The 18,166-nt window shown below is 39.8% G+C and overlaps 1 protein-coding gene across 1 annotated transcript in view; it reads right to left on the reverse strand.

Annotated features, from left to right (window-relative positions):
- Nucleotides 1-7,624, reverse strand: part of setbp1 (SET binding protein 1) — a 68,650-nt gene extending 61,026 nt beyond the window's left edge. Inside the window, exon 1 of the mRNA XM_064296756.1 lies at nucleotides 6,902-7,624. The gene's annotated coding sequence lies outside the window, so the exon portion shown is untranslated. The remainder of the gene's footprint in view (nucleotides 1-6,901) is intronic.
- Nucleotides 7,625-18,166: the final 10,542 nt, after the last annotated feature.

Genomic DNA, 18,166 nt, shown 5'->3' on the forward strand with positions numbered 1-18,166 from the left:
CAACCTGCCTTTTCCCAACACAGACTACTACTATTCTATGTGAAGTAAACAGTTTACGCAATCGCGGACCATGTTGAGTCAGGCAGGCCTTCAAACAGCTGGCTGACTGTGAAAGACCATGTTCGGTTCATAATTAGGTTTATTGTGTTCTCCCATATACATGGGGAAATCCTTAGGCGTTTTCTTCATAAAACATAAGGGAGGTTTGTTATAGCAGTGCCCGGCTCACTCAGTGGTGATTTTCATACAGTAGGCTTTATCTCTCAGAGGGCCTACATATCTATATATGCCTATTCCTTCACAGTTAACCTAAAGACAAAAATACAGTTTCACTAGAACATTACAGGAATGTCTACCTGGGTGTTCTAGCACCAGCCTCCTCAAAACTGGATGTGACTGAACAGATAAGCCTACCAATTACTGGAATTCCTCAGTTCAACATCATGTTGTGATCTGCTCTGATAGGAAGATAAACTGTCGCTTTGCAGTAATTTGCTTATTGTGTGAACCGATTGTTCTGACACAAACAATTCTTGTGATTTTATCATCTCGGGCATTTCGTACCGATCTGCTCCAGTTTAATTTTATTTAGCTACTGCCTCGCAATCACTTTTCTGTGATCTAGAAAAGCTCCGCTGCAATTTCACGGATAAGACGGCTAGACTGTATTAAACAGAATTTGATTGTACTCCCGGGCCAGTTTACGCAGATAGGGCATTAACTTGAAAGACCAGTCTCGCTAAGAAATTAGCGCTTCCTCCTGAGCACGTTTACACCCCTACCGAATCTGTGAAAGGATTCCTCGCCGTGCGGGGCCGGACTAAAAAGAGAGGAAGTGCTGAATACAGCCCCTTTTAAGGATATGAACAGAGAGGTCTGAGGGAGACTCACAAATAGCTCCGCCAAACAGTTGCGCTCCCAGTGTCTGCAAAAGGCGAAGAGAAAAATCAGTCTGCCCAAAGCAGAAAGCTCTACGGGGAGGAGGCCTGTTTTCCACGAAATAACTCAGGAGGAGCGCACCAAGTACACCGACGCCAATGCCAAATTAGAGTACTTCAGCAGCTACATTTAGTCTATTATTTCATTATTTTTTTTCCTCTTCCAATTAAACAGTGGATGGGGATTTGACCGTGCATTAGACTAGGATGTTAACATTAGGATTGCCATGACTCCCCTCCCACTCTGAAACTGGAAAGCAGCTTTAAAAGCAAAACATTGTGCTGTACATTTTACATTAGTTAAGCCTCAGCATGACCTTGGCACAGGAGAATGCAGAAAGGGGACGTTTTAATTCTTTCTTTTTTTTTTTTTTAAATGGCATTATACTGCAATGTGGTATTATTCCCGTTTTGAGGATCCTCGCTGTGCGATCTTGTTACATTCAATACATCATTAGCGGGAGCAATGGGATGACAACGGCTGTCAGTTAGAGGCCAGGCGCGGGCATTTGCAGTCACTCACACGGACCCCTGGCTAACTGGGGCCCGGCTCTGCATAATCAGCCTCCTGAACAGTCGCATCAGCCCCTGGGCGGAGAGAAGCGATTAAACCCACCACACCGGCGAACCGTCTCCCGGTGCGGTGAGCTTGACAGGTCACTAGGAGGAGGCCGAACCTGGGACAGGCTCCTGGGAGACCCCCCCCCGCCCCCCCCAAAACGAGCCGGGACTTGCGGGATGGGTACGACCAAGGCGGAAACTAACGGCCGGGGAATTGCACACCGGAAAGGGCACGCGTTCAGCTAAAGCTAAACAGAATTAAATCTAACTCATCGCGGGGGAACCAGTCGGTAGATCAGGTAGGTTTATCATTCATTGTCACACTTCCTCTGGAGTCACTTCAGTTCCTTTTATGTCTGCGCCGTCAGCTATATTGACTCAATGTCAGATACGGCTGCTTTGCATCGTGCACAATAGACTGCAGTCAGACGCTTGACTGAGATATTAGCTGCATCAGTAAATACAGTGGACACGGTGGTGACTGCTCTGAACTCGAGCAAACCTCAGGGCCCGGGTAAAAATAACAGATGACTACAAAAAAAGGAAATGGTACATCCAAATCATTCGACTGACAACTTCTATTCCTCACATTCCTGAAGCTTAATGAAAGATAACTTCCCTAACCTGGCCAGGGAGATTCAAATGTGCTGCACCATCTAGATATTGAAGCATCAGATTAACATGGAATTTAAATGACATGCCATGTACTTATCAAGTCAACCTCATGCTTATTCATAGATGTATTCGTATTGCAAACCAGGTGACTCCACTTACATATTTTTCTTTAATGAAGCAATTGACACTGCTCTGTTCGAACTTGCTTGTTTGCTTTCACTCTACTCCCCAACAACAAAGGCAATCCAATTGTTTCCTCATATTTCAAATTCTGTGTAGTTAACTTGCTTTGGATTTCAAATGACTAAGATCTTGGCAGCAAACGGTACTTTCACTGACAAAAAAGCAAACAAGTAGAAGAGACTGGTTTTTGTTTTTCTTTTTCTTCTTCTTGTTCTTCCAAAAAAGTCATATACAAAGGAAAGGAGTATGGCAGAGAAAGACAACACTGTCAGAGTTCACTCTTAATTACTTCCTGACACTGCTGCAAGAACAGAATCTTGCAAATCAACAAGTAGAGCACACTTGTAGTCTGAACTGAAAGGAGAACAATGGACCCCTTTCACTGGCCATTTCAGAAGCACAACAGAGGTATCTAATGTAACACGTGCGGCATGGAAACAATTCTCTACTGGCGGCACCTTCCTGGAGACGCACACCAGCCATCTGTGCTGAAAGTTCTTGGAGTACTGAAAACATCAGCCACCGTGCCAACGTGGGATCGACACCAGACACTAGTAATCTCCCCACCACTAAGGCCCTGTTTAATCAGTAAATAGCCAGGCTGTAGATTAGAGTAAAACTAGATCTGATGTCCTAATAGAAGCCCACATCCAAAGGGAGAATAGCACAGAGATGATAGGATTAACAACCCCAGTGCTCAGTTAAACTGAAAGTGCATATGCAGCATTTGACCACACTGGTGCTTTGTCTCAAATCATATTCCACAACACTGTAGTCAATTCCATATGGGATAGCAGAGAGTTAAAATAAATATACACAGGCTGCATGGTGATATTTGACAAGCCTGTACCAATAAGCTCATGCTGCAAAAGGCAAACGTGATATTAGCAGTTGAGCATATGGCACTGTAATAGGGACCATCTAAGGAGAATATTCCAGTCCTTCAAAACCAGGAACTGATATTTAAGAATGACTTCTGCTAAAACATCTGCACGGTCCAGTATGTAGCTTTACTCCCACCAACATATGGAGCGCTGGGTATAATAGAGACTTGATTTTTAATCAGGAGATAAATGTGGCAAGGCTCATAAAAACTGCAGCTTGGAACACAAAATGGCTGTCAATAACAAAGATTACTTTCCACCTCCTGCCTGCTGCCAAAAGGTATACTTGCTCTGAGATTCAGTTTTGAAAAGCTGCCAACAATTAGGTTTGTCCTTGGACATCTCTCCTCTTTCCTTTACCTCCTGTGACGAATTGGCTGACTTCCAACAAAATCCAGCTATGGCCAAGAACAGAGAGAAAACTAATCACATTTTAAGACACTCAGGATTTGTGCTTATGGTAATTTACTGAGAATGCACATCATCGCAAGATACAATTTCTTGTAGGTGTATTAACTGACCTCGCTTCTTCTGTGTTCTGTTTTCAGAAAAGAAGAATACAAAGAGAGGTCAACATATCTAAACTGCGCTTTTAAAAATAACACAAAACTATGTGCACCATGCATAGTATTTCAATTCCATGGCCTCACAGGTGACTGAGTATCACCTACTCTTCAAGCTCTAAACCATTGTTACTAATGCTTTTTGGACACATTGTATTAAAATGAGCTTGCCTGAATGAATGTCTGTCCTTGCAATGAATCCAGCCATTTGAGAAATAAACAGGAACCTTTTCCCTGCTTGACTTCTAAAATTTTAATCGATTCATTTCCTTGTACATCCACTGCACAAAATGGCACCATTCTAATAACCTTCTAGCACGTGTGGCATAATAGTCCCCTTTGCAATGCACTGATACACTTATAGCTTACCTTATACCATATAAACACCAGGGCACATAAGCACAAACAGGATTAGCAATTTGTAAAGGAATGAGATCTCCTCTAATTTCCGAATGAGCATCAGTGAATACTTCCCAATGCCAGAAACACACTAGTCAATCATATTTTTTTCCAATACGATAAGCAGCTAAACTGATTTACTGCAAAACAGCATCAATGTGCATTTTGAGAGGACTCGCCCACGATAGTCACATACAGAAAATACAAAACCACATAATCAATGTGCCCTTGATTATCAAAAAAGCATGATGATACAATTTTCTTTTTATTCCAGAAAAACAGCACAATACATTATTCTCCTACAACAGGGGTGTCAAACTACAGTCTGGGAGGACCTCAGTGACTGCTGATATTTGTGGTTTACTTTCAATCAACAGCCAATTAAGGCCTTAAGAACAAGGTGTGTGGACACTTAGCCAATCAGTGACTTAAATTAATGACTTGTGCTGAAACACACCAAAAACCAGCAGATGCTGTGGCCCTCCAGGACTACAGTTTGACACCCCTGTCCTATAAGATGAATAGTCCATGGTTCCAAGAGTACCTAGACAGAACTGTCAATTTCTTACAAGGATATTCCACAATATCCCATCTGAGCAGGCTCCATTGAGGCCAACTGTAAGTGAATACTCCACAGGTCAGTCAGTTTGACATTTCAGAATAGATCCAAAATTGAACACACTAAAAGGTTTCCTGTGGCATATTATTACAGTAGCAAAGATAACCCCTGATCAATACGTTTCTTTGCAGCTTTGCCAAGGCAGATCCCACAACCGAATCAACCAGTACAACCAACATCTAAAATGCACAGATCCCCCCAACCGCAACCACACCAATTAATTCCCCCCATTTTAAATGTACCTCTCAACCCACTGATAGTCCATCTATAGGAGCACTATACAACTCAGATACATTCACTCCTCACATGCAACTCTGAGCAAGATAGTGACCATTTCACACTCTCCAGACCTCATAGTACTAAAGGACAACTAGCATGCAACCTATCGGAGGAGACACATGTCTCCAGCTAAAGACAGCTGGTAGTCTGAAAGAACTCATGTAGCCGTAGCACCCGGAAGACTTAAACTCAACCTGCCTTGGGTGGGACAAGGCCAATGGTGTCCCACCAACGTGGACACAGTCGCATAGTTGGCTAATGACATCGTCAAGGCTGAGACCTGCAGCTCCTGGGGTTAGTCTCCATAGGTGGTGAGGGATTTGAACAACTCGGGAGCTCAGGGGGCACAGACTCATACAATGTATCTGACTTTATTTTAAAACAGAACTCAACAGCATTGACTAGACTAGCCAAAATAAAACAACATGAAGCATAAACATAGTTAAATCAGTTATTTATTTTGGTTAAATCTAGATAACAATTGAAAACAGCATTGTTCAGACTTAAAATGCTTGTGGAAAAGAATTAAATATGCATGAAATACAAAACCAGGCGCAGTAACCAACAGACTGAAACCGCAACTGTTACCGTTTGCCAGTGTTTTATTATTGTTTACAGTGGTCCGTCGTTCGTTCTTGGCAGCCAACTTGTGTCAGTTGATGAAACACTGAGAATGTAATTTATGGCAACGAGGGTAACATTCCACTGAATTATCCTACATGACACAAGAATGATTGAAACCTTGAAGTCATAGGTTAGAATAAACTAGTGGAACCCTTCACGAAGATCAATTGCCGAACGTCCTCTCCACGCGACGTAGGACTGCGGTGACCATTGTTGCAGCACGAAAAAGCAATCAAAGGGGATTCCCTATGAACAGGAATTCACTATGTTGAAAGAACATTTTTTTTTTACACTCTGCTTCCCTGAGGGAAAATAAAGATGATAATCATACACTATTCAAGTGTTAAAAAAACAAAGCGACGAACAGTACAAGTTGTGGTCAGTGCGTGTATGTTAAACCCATTAAATTTGCAGCGGCATTATGGAGACTAGTGTAGCCTAACCAAATTAACACATTACAAAATTCCATTCTAGCAGAGATACGCAATTATCAGCGTCAAAATAAGGAAACACCTTGATATAATACTGCTCTACCATGTCTAATAAGTATTTTTGATGACTACTGTAACAGGAGAGGTCATTTAATTTCAAATAATGATCTTGTGTCTTTGCATTGCTGCTGTGGAGTTGTAACAAGCTGCCATGCTACTACACAGTCAGTCGTGTGCTACATGGGCAACACAACATAACCTACACAAAATACAATTACACAGCTTCAACTCAACTTATGAGTAAGGAAAATACATCCATTCCGACTAAAATTTTCGTCATACGTAGGTGTGATTCCATGCTGCTTCCTCTAATTGGATTTATACATGCATGCAATTAAAAAGAAACATTTTAATGTCCCAACTTGTTTCACATATGTGCATTACCACGAATATGTCGCTCTTAAAAATCTTTTCTAGAAAAAATAACCTACCGTAGGAATCTCTGGATCTACAACACGCTCTGCCACTCCTCTAGACGAAACGAGCAGTTTCATTTTAAAGTTGAAACATTTTGTAACCTCGCGGAATTGGTCCATAATTGTAACTTCAAAATCTTCGTTTCATGTCGTACTAAAATTCTACAGAATTGCAGTACATTACAAAAAGTTAGCGTATCCCTTTACATCGAAGGGCATTTAGACGGTACCTGCAAATGACCAGTCGTTACGTAGTATTTTTTGTTTTCGACAACTGTGCACTGCTGTTTTGCTAAATGTCAAAACAAGGAAAACGACTGGTGACTTACCCATGTCCAATGCTGTGTTGTTCAATTGTTATTTTATTTTATTTTTCTTAGTTACGATTTCGTCTTTATTATTCAAAATCCAGTTAGATACACTTATACGATTACCAGCTGAAATGACATCCTCCGGCGATCTGTCAAACGGAACGAGGCTCAAAAAAGGAAAAAAATAAGACGAAAATGGCGTCTAACTGAAGGCTGAGTTAATAAAAACGTACAAAATAATAAGAATATATAAAATCGATAAATATATCAATACCCAAACCAGCCAACTGCTTCCCCGACTCTACTAGTTAAAACAAAGATAAAAGACGTAGTTAGCTCTCTGGTGAGCTTTCCAGCTTGGATGCAAAAAATATCCCTCCTGCCGTGTTGCTGGTCAATCGGAGACCTGCATTGCATAGCTTCCCTCTCAAATTCTAGACTTGGAGCGGGGGGGTGGGGGGCGATCAAGCTTTTTTCTTTACTGCAGTGAAAAGAATGAAAAGAAAAACGTATTACTATCCTGACTAAATTCGGAATTGAAACTAAACCACACTGTCCCTACGATTCACTGGAGAGATGATTTACATCGATGCAAAGACGGTCTTCTTCAGTTATTTTCCTCTGAGCTATGCTCAATCAGAGTTGAGAGTATTTGCTTCTCGCTCGGTCTCTGGCTAGTCCTGCAGCAGTTTCTGATAATGATCTCTCACAGACACATGCACAGAACACTGTTATGAGCGCCAGCAGCGCAGGGTGCTCAGTGTCGCCTCTACCTGTCAAAAGAGGAGTAGAACAACACGTCACCTCTCTACAGATTGCAGTATCCCGCTTTCTAAACAGCCAGCAACTAGGCGCAATCGGCAAATCAGCCTAACGGTAGGCTATATCACTAGTAAATCCAGATAAATGTAGCCATGATGTGGAGAAAGAAAGCGATCAAAGTCCTAGCATCGTCCAAGTCTGCATGTCCCAAGCCATTTACTAAGGTTTAGATGCGTATCAGGGGAGGAATCAGAATGAGTTTTTTCAGGCATACTCGTTCCTTTAGCTATTAAAACCCCCCTTCACCGACAGCTCTTCTGCACTTTTACTGAACAATAACAAAACCAGTCATTATTATTATTATTATTATTATTATTATTATTATTATTATTATTATTATTATTATTATTATCACTGTCGACTTAGTTTTTGAGTGTGTGAGAGAGAAACTATGTGGAGGGGGGATATCACAGCACCCTCTGCTGGAAGAGTCATACACTGACATGGTTTTCATGATCAATTACATATGGGTCGGTTCCCTTTGAACGTGGTTTACATCTCTCTCGTCAACGTGGTTTTTAAATGTTAAATGAACATTACTTATTTTAAAACGTACTTGCTAGTCTTACGTTTTTCATTATTGCAATGGAGATATGGAGCCGGATTTATCAATTTTTGTGCGGTGTCAAGGTGTAATGTACCTACTCGTTTAGAGCTCCTAATACAGGCCTTGCTGTTCTACTGCCTGGTCTATCACAATTTCCTTCTCTTTGATATTATTTCTCTCATAAATCACGTGAATGTGCTTATGTTGTCCTCCATTGAAATTCAATCTGGATAAGAGCATTTGCTAAATTAATGTGATGTCATGCAACATAATTTGAGGAAGAAACAAACTCCATACTCCATTTCTATAATACCCTTCATGAAAGTTTTCACCTTTAACAAATCTTGCCATCTCCTGGAAATCAACGCATGACAGTTTTCCGGAATACCAAATAATGTATCTTGGACTAATGGTTGATAATGCAGTGTGACATTTACCAAGAACAATGCATTAATGGCCTGGTTCTCTACTGTGTGGGCTACACCTTGCAGGCGAGCCTCATTAAGCTAACTGACTGGCCTCAGGGTTAGCAGCTACTTCAGAATCATCCATAAATTGGCTGCCCAGCTGGTCTTCTCTCTCCTCCTAGCCAATCGCATGCCTAACCTCTCCTAATCCCCTTCGTTTGAACTGTTGCAGCTTTTGTAAACTGCCCGTGCTACAACAGCTAACTTTGCAGTCAGGCAGATAAACATTAATATTGCTTCAGTGGGTGTATTATGATTGAAATGGAGGCTCAAGCAGCTTCACTCTCAGATTTTAATACCTCTGACATTAGACTCCAGTTTTGCTGCTAACAGCTACATCAGTCATTTTTCACTGGTTTACTGAACAACTGACTGACTGACTGCCTGACCAACTGACTTATCACTTTGTTGAGTCATATTGAATACCAGAGGCTATCAAACTGCCATCAGCTATTGGATAGGATTTTTTGGGCTGACTAGTGATGCTATGTCATTTAAACAGTTTTAGGGATCAAAAACTCATTCCCCTAACATATTTCATCCTCAGTGATTCAGGTAGTTAGCCATAGGGCTAACATCTTACCCATCTGTTTTTAATGTGAATTCCCTGGCCATGACTCACAAATGAAACCTTACTGAAAGCATTATTGGTTAGTTGCACAAATGGTTACCGCAAATATGTTTGGTAATGTACCCGAGGGTCCATGCAATATGGGCCAGTGTCAGTTGTGGCCATTGAGATAATATACAATTGGATATTACCCAGAAAGGGAGGGTGTCAGTTTGAGGGTATTCCATTTCTCAATGGTAATTTTATGCTGACGTGCCTTGCTTGCATCTTCTATGCATTCATCCAGCATAGTAACAGACTTGGTTACCTGGCAGATTGTATTTTAGTATAGGACTGGCCAGAGTCAGATTTGGCGACTTTCATAGGTATAGGAAGGCATTTGCATTGGTCTTCACTCACTTATATAGGGTCCAGAGAAGGTGTGTTGTGTGGCATATTTGGCTAAAGCACTTGATAGGATCACTTATACCTTTTGAAGTCAAGATCATCATCAATTATTACTTAATGGTACTGAGCGATCCTTCTGCACACCATGTTAAAGTATTACTTTGGCGCAGAGAGAGGTGTCTTTCAACAAGACTAGGCCTAAACCTGCAGAGCATAACTACTGTGCCAGTGCTTTAACGGGCATGACACTGATGTTATCCATATGTCATGACCTTTTAAGCCATCAGAACAAAACCCAAGCAAGCACTTATTGGATACTTGGAATGATGCCTGAGACAGCATTTTCTATTTCAGTCAACTAAGTATGAGTTGATTGGCTTCCTCGTGAAAGAGTGGTGTCATATTTCACCTTTAGAATTCCAGATGATTGGATATGGCACCAACCATAAGCAGGTAGCTGCTGTCTGTCTATTTGATGTAATGACTGTGCAGCTCAGCATGGAGGCTGTGCAGTAAAACAAAGCGGTGGCTGACTGCATGCATATCAGGACACATGCATGCGATCTCCAAAACAAGCAAGGTGTTTCTGGTGTGTGGCGAGCCACCCAAAACTCCTGAAGATTTCAAATTGGCAGAAGAAAAGACAAAATATGGGGTAAGAAAGAGGTAAGAAATGAGTATGCCATTTAGAGAACAAAGTACCAGGTACATAATCAGGACTGAGCCAGCTGCCAATCACATATTACGAATCAAACACACTTCCTACAAAAGTGAACACCACTTCTTGCTGAAAAGTCTGATCAATATGGCAATCAATATGTGAGGCGGAATCATTTCTGATAGGTAGGGTGGTCAAGTTTTGAAAAGACACATTACAATGAGAGTCATACATTGTCATGCAGTCTTGGGTCTTTGCATGGTCTTGAATTGCATTCACACTGTATCACATAGCATCTAGATGAATATACATAAACCAAAACTGCCATGTTATTGAAACAATCCCTATCATTGTTTCACTGAATATAAACCTGTGAATTGTAGAAAATAGATAAAAATAGAAATTCAATAAAGGAATGTTTTATCATATATATATATATATATATATATACTGTATATATAGATAATATTTGACACAATGCTTAATTCTATGTATGAACTGAGCACCGAGCCATAGATTGTTTTTAATATGCAAGGCTGTACAAGTCAAATTAGATGACTTAGTTAACAATAAAATCAAACTTAGCATACATGTCACTGCAGCTGTCAGGCCCCAATACTGCTTCTCTATTTTTTTTGAAGGCAGGAGAGCACTTGAGTATTTGACTGTCAAAAATAGTGTTATAAGCATTTCAAATATGCAAAGTTGCACATTCACAGACATGTCCCGCATGTTGAGATTTTTAGAATGCGCTTTCATGGCTGTCAGATCAGGAAACCCCCCAGATACCGGATACAAATGAATAAATAAATAATGGAGACATTGACAGGGGGTGTTAAATTAAGCCAATTGTGTTTTAATTTCTGAGGAATCAAAGTAATTGCATTCACATTCAAATTTGGAGGCGTAGTGAAAAAAAAAATCCTATTTATGTTGTCATGTACAAACATTTCCCTGTATAAGTGAGCTTTTGATATTTAAGAGGATAGCACATATTCAAGAGGATTAAAAATAAACCCCTATAACAATACAAGCTCAGGGACAAAAAAGTAGGTTAACGTTACCAGGAGAACGATACTGGTATTATTATTAATTTATTCATGTTTTGGCAGACACCCTTTTCTAGGGCGACTTACTGAGCATGAGGTGATGAAAGTGCAAAGGAAAGCATGAAACAAAATGAGTTTAAAAATGTAAAAATGGACAGCAAACGGTGTCATGAATCTCAATTACTATCATTTCTTTTTTAAACCAATTTGAATAATACCTTTCGTGGCCAAAAGATAATGTTCACGGCATGCAAGACAACATAAGCCGATCGCTTAAAAAAATAAAAATAAAATAAAATACTGGACATCAAGTTTAATATATCAGCTGATTCAACCTGTAAGACATCCAAGAGTGTAAAACGTTCTCAGTTCCTTTTTTTAAGATTAAAGGCTGCCACCTAATGTTAGGCTCGAATTCAGTGTTAGCTATTATTAATAGATGAGGAAGACCAGGAATAAAAGAAAGGGATTTTGGGGGTAATAAAAAGACAGAGAGAGAGAGAGAAGAAAGAAAGTGTATGTGTGTGATGTTGATAAAAACATCCAGTACAGTTTTCTAACATCTGTCTTCCTTAAATCATTAAATAATAGGAGTGGTGAACATATCAATGAAGATCAACAGCTTGCTAGCTTGCGATAGCAAAGTAGTTTTATTGGGGTCTTCACAGTGAGCACGGTGAGGGCTTTGGGCCAGTATTTCTCTTTAAGCTTGCTGGGAGGTGGGAGGACACGGTCATGATGCGAGCGTAGCACAGTCTATCTGGTCCGCTCCTTTCACCACCCCGTCGTACGATGAGTTCTCGCCCGTCCAGGCCTGGATTGCAAGGTGCCTTAGGTCAGTGCGATCGTCTGTGCTCTCAGCTTAACTCACGCTTGCAGTTAGCGCGAATGAAAGGAGATGTCAGGATGAAAGAGCAGCAGTGCCTCCTGCCTCTTTTCAGGTCAACATGCTGTATAGCCACAGAAGAGCACACAGTACTGTGTGAGACTGGTATGGGAGAACTGCCCAGAAAAACTTTAGATCAGTTTCGCAGAAACGCGATTGATGGGATTTGTTTCCTTTTGCAAAAGTTTACTTTTTATTACCCCATTCACTGTTTCTGGCCGCTCTTTCCCATTGTTTCTCTCTCCTCTTCATAAATATTTCAGCGTGTAACAGCGTCCGTGCGCATGATTGTGTATTTCATCACTGCTAAACAGGGGAGCCCAATATTAGGTTTAGAGCACGCTCGCTATTTGCTTTATGATAAAAGTGGGAGCCCAAAGAACAATTGCACCATTCACACGTAAGTTCACCTGGGTATTTGACTGGCTGAGAGGAACAGTTTTCTGTCTGTAAGGAACCTGACATTTCCTAAACGCAAAAGAGCTTACTACCAACTTATATGATGGGTTTCTCTGAATACCAATGAATGTCAAATAATCTAACCATCTGAGAGTCGCCTTGATTTTGAGTGATTCTGATGTAATATGTTGATTGTATTACAATTATTAGCCTACATTTTGTGTAACTGATTGTCATCCACTTTCCATTTCCTATGCATAATACACTGCCTTTTTGAGAAATGTTTTTGGACATTGACAATGCCCTATCATTGAGTTTTACATTCTCTGCGCATCCACAGTAGTTTGATTAGCTTCCATTTAGCCCGTTGTCCTTTTTGTCAAAGTGAATAGCTGCTTAAACAATTCAGTTTAATTACCTAGCTCAAGGGTGCAACAGCAGTACTTCACCTGGGTTCCTGACCAGATCCATTTTTGCAGTATATGTAACACCTATACAGGTATATGATTTATGGAGAAAATAATAATCATGGAGATACCCCATCCCTTACCTAAGGATGTAATATTACATTTAATTAACAAGAAAAATCAGTAACAGAGGAAGAGCTTTGTTTCTGCTGAATTCCAGGAGATATTGGCCAGGAGATTGATGGCAGCAGCATGAAATCACAGCAAAGGCACTAGGCTCAAAGTCCATGCTGGCATATTGCTGTTATGCGGCAGATTGAGGTAATTAACTTGAATCACTCCATAAACCCAAACCAGTAAAGCAGTGGTAGATTACACGTATTAGTGGGCATGACAGTATATAGACCGTATGACTATGCATGTGTGTAATGCAAACAGGGAGAGCACAATTAAAGTAGCTGCGCGCTTTCTTTACGACATCTCTGTGACAGCATTTTCATAACAATGCGAGAGCATAACTTTTTATGACTGCTCGTTATTCCTGCATTCGGAGTGGTGGCACATCGCGGCACTAGGGATGGGGGTTGGAGTGGGGGGGGGGGGGTGGAGGGTGGAGGGAAGATAGAGATTTGTGAAATAACCACAGACACAGACAGGCTTTCCAAGCAGGAAGTACGCACAGACTCGGTGCGAGGTGTCATATCAGTTGATGGTACCCAAATGTGAATGATCTAATCAGATCCCATTGCCTGGCTGCCAAGTTCATGCAAAACACCTAGTGTGAGAGAGTAGGGAGATGTCATCGTTTTTCTTGCACAAGTCCTTAAAAAAATGGGAGTTACGGCTTATTGATGCAAACAAAAATTCTTCATATTTAATGCCTGCCTGTCTGCAAAAAAAAAAGGACATCAACAGCATGGAGGTTATAGTACACATATTTGGCCATGCATTTTTGGCTTCTGTCATAAAGCAGTGGGAGCCCTGAAACAAAAAGGATGTGACACGTTCTGTGACAAAAGGTCTTATACCTGTGATAACCTACTGGGATAATTTTCATATATTTGCAGTTTTTAGGGATTATCTTTAGAAAAAATTGTATGAACTATTCACTAATCTTATAGGCTTTATAATATTCCAGAATCTATCATTAAAAATTACCTTTGTTGCTCAGACCAACTCAATTCTATTATCACACCCCACCATTCTTATATAATTCATATAATTATAATTAATTCGTCTATATACGTTTGATGGTATTCACTTCTCACCAGACTATTACTTGGTGTCTCTTAATAATGTTGTCTTCCGAGCAGTCACCACATAGCCAAAACAAAGGAAACCTTGAAAAGACTGCACACCTTCCACTAAAATGGAAACAAAGTATAAGCAAGGCAAGGAAATAAATTCCAATTATAAGGCACAACAAAGATAAAAATAGCTAACGACATTTAAACAAGATGATTAGACAGAGGTTTTATTTATAACCAGGGATACGAGCGTTGAATAATGACAGAATTTGATTTGTTTGTGTGTTCTTCTGTGCCTCATTGCCTCTTGCTGTGTTCGCCCTCAGAACTAGCAGAAATTAAATGTTTACGTCTGAGCCAGCTATCGATCGAGTGTGTTTTGCAATGATACAGCGAGACCTTTGAGAAACAGGGGTCAGCAGCAGGTCCCTTGATAGCCAATCAATGGGTTATGTATTAGTAAACAGTCTTCCAAGATTGAAAGCAGAGGCCACCGCAGAAATCACTGACTCTGCCAATTGCATGCCTGTGAAAAGTCTAGTGATTTTCTTTTTGGATATGTTACCATGGATACCCTATGCAGGCAGTTAAAAGGATGGCAGCTTCCTAGCCTAAGCTCCAAATATTGGATTTTTTCTTTCAGGGGAAGGAGAACAAGTCACTACTATGAACACTTGCAGTATGACATTTGGTGGTACTGTGTACATAACACAAATAATTCACAGATCCAAATTGTTTATTTCTTTCTTGTTTCTGTGATGACAATTTTCACCAAATGTTTCAATTTCACAGAATATAAAATGAGTATGTTATAAATTATACAGAATAAAATAATATTTGTTGGCATACTAAAAGCAGCTAAGACTGGGTCCATATGTTATCCAATAAGATTAGGGCTATGCACAGGATGTAGAGTACTTATTATCTATTAAACCTTAATCCCTAACACCTGATATAAAGAGTAATATTTGTAATGTACAATTTAAGAATATAAATTTACAAATGATGCTTTCCAATTCAGTTTCCTACCAACATTGCAAAAGGAGTCAAATAAATTGTAATGTCAGCTGGTTTTAACCTCATTTAATTGTGTAAATAAAAGCTCTGGGTAAAACTCAGTGTAAAAAGTTCTGACTCAGTGCCCTCTTTACATGGGAGACTTGAAAGAATAAGACAGAAAGAAAATAATTAAACTTGACTGAAACATCTGGAAACAAGATTATACTTATGATACAAAGCATGGCTGGATTGTTCTGAAAGCGATCCAAGAAGAAATGGCTTTGAAAACTGAAACGGACTATTCGGTCCAATTCTGGATCCAATTCGCAGTCAAACTTTGGGGTGAAAAGCTGGTGAAAGCAGTTGAAAAGCTAAAGGGATAAGAAATGTTCCCCAGCTCTGTTTCAGCAAAATGCAGTTCTCCTTTATGTCGTATAATAGGAGAGAAGACAGTTAAAGAAGACCTGGTTTACTGCCTTCCATGTAAAGTTGTCAGGTTTTGTGACTTCAGCAATTAAATTGCCCTCCAACTTGTCAAAAGACATAATTATTGAGCACATGCGATAACTGGATTCTTTCCGAGCTAGTGCGTTCCGGAGATAATGTTAATGTAGCTACTGGAGCACTTTGCAGAAGTTTGAAAATTGCTCATATTTAAACTGCACTTAGGGACATTTCAATCCATTTCACTGTATGATAATGACTAATGATCTCACCCCAATCATTATTTGGTAATTTTACCAGAAGGTTTTTGACAAGGTGTCAGACATATGGCATTTATTTACGCATGTAAAATATGGAAATAGAAGGATTAACCATTTCAACGTTATTAATTAATACAGTAATGTAACTACTCCAACTAAATTTTTCACTACTGATATCCCCCCAAAAATACAGTTATGAAACAATTAAAGATGAATCTCACGCAATTATTGGCCTTCCTCCTCAGGACTTGAGGATTTTCCAACTGTGGATATTAATGACTAGAGTAGCATTAAAATTAATGAGAGAATCAAAGGAAAAACCAACCTAACACCTATAAAATTGCACGCTGGTGATAGGCGATTAATAACCGGGATTCAGGGTGGTCAGTGTGTTTAAAATGAATGAGGTGGGCGATTCTCATGCCCGGCATTAAATTATATGAGCCAGCTCAAATTGGAAGCAGGACTCCTCTGCCCAGAGCCTCAATCACATATTCAGTATTCACCCGGCATTCATGCATCTCCGATATGGTTTTAGTTTCACATGCCACATAGCATGAATTGAGCTGTCAATCGCTCACCACTGTGAATTACAAAGGAATATATGAAAGCGCCCCTAGCAACAGGTCTGTAGCTAGCTACCCACAGGGACAGCATCAATTACCAAAATAATAGGCTTAATAAAGATAATACACTCCTTCAGCATCCAGACTAAATGGTCCGGAGATGGATAATTCTTCTGGCTTTCTCAAAGAGAAACGCCACACTGTGGAATCACCGCACTGTGTGGCGTATTTAGCCCAAGGGTATCATGTCAATCATTTCTGAGATCAAACTGTAATGAAACGACCGAACTACAAACTAAATCAGGCACCCACAACACTGTTATCAAATTGTATTTTCAAGAAAGTTCATTAATGAATGGGCATAAAATAGCATACATCTACCAGTTACAAAATATGCCTGTAATGATATATCCATCTTTATGTAATTTTAAAATCCATTCATTGTATTAATAATTAAAAAAAAAAACATAGGCCTATGGAATTTGGCAGAGAATATGATGGAGTTGAGGGAACTCCAATCTGTTAGAGATTCCACCACCAATCATCTGAACAAAATAAATACATAAACAAATGCTCATGCTATTTATTGCAAGAAACCACATTCTTTAATGGCAGGCATAATAGGCAATGGAAAAAAAGAAATGAGAGGCAACAGGAAGCTACTAATAAATATTGTTTTGTTGAATAGAAAAATCATTCACATGCTGGCATCACTTTTACAGCAAGCTGGCTGCTGATCCAGACCAGTCACATGATTGCTCTGACTGACTTAGGCTGCCAGTGCGTGTCAGAACAGGGTTCAATTGTATGTCTAAGCACAGGTGTGATAGGCCTTGTAACCACGACGACAACAGGTTCTTGCCACTTTTTTATAGTAATTAAAAACTGATATTACTGGAACCGGATTGGTGGTGGGTTGACCTGTGAATGGAATCTCCAAATAGAATCTCCAAAAAAGCATTAAACAACACACTGATGGTGTTAGGGCCAACTGTTATAAATATTAGTAAAGGCACAGTATTCTTATGGAGGTGGACGGGGCTGCTACTGTTACTGTGTTGTGAAAATTCCCTGTACAGTGTGTTGACCAGCACTAGCATTTGTTAATGTTAGACGAAGCATCATGAATCAATGTTTGTATTATTTGTTTGTGTAACACATATTTTGAAATTAATTAGGCTTTATGAATAAATTGTAATAATATACATGGTATTCTTAAGTGTTACCCTTTTGAGTCATGTAATACTTACAAAAGCAATCTATGGTTTCTTTATATTTTACAGTCTCATACAATGGCCATTATGCACCACAGCAACAATCCATCCACTCTATAAAACACAACTGCAACTATATGTTGCCCTTAAGGTTTGTTAAATGTTTCATTTTCTGGATTCTCAGTTTATTGCTGCAGCTAGGCAAAAGTTTCTTTACATAGTATGCATAGGTCTTTGCAATAAAACCATAACAATATTCCAGTCCAATAGTTCTTAGGTGACAACAGTGACAAATAAAGTATTACAGTTAGGTGCTACAGAAAAACATTAGGCATTTTCATCACAATGGATACATGCCTT

This window comes from Anguilla rostrata, chromosome 10 (genome assembly GCF_018555375.3).
Source record: "Anguilla rostrata isolate EN2019 chromosome 10, ASM1855537v3, whole genome shotgun sequence".
NCBI lineage: Eukaryota > Metazoa > Chordata > Actinopteri > Anguilliformes > Anguillidae > Anguilla > Anguilla rostrata.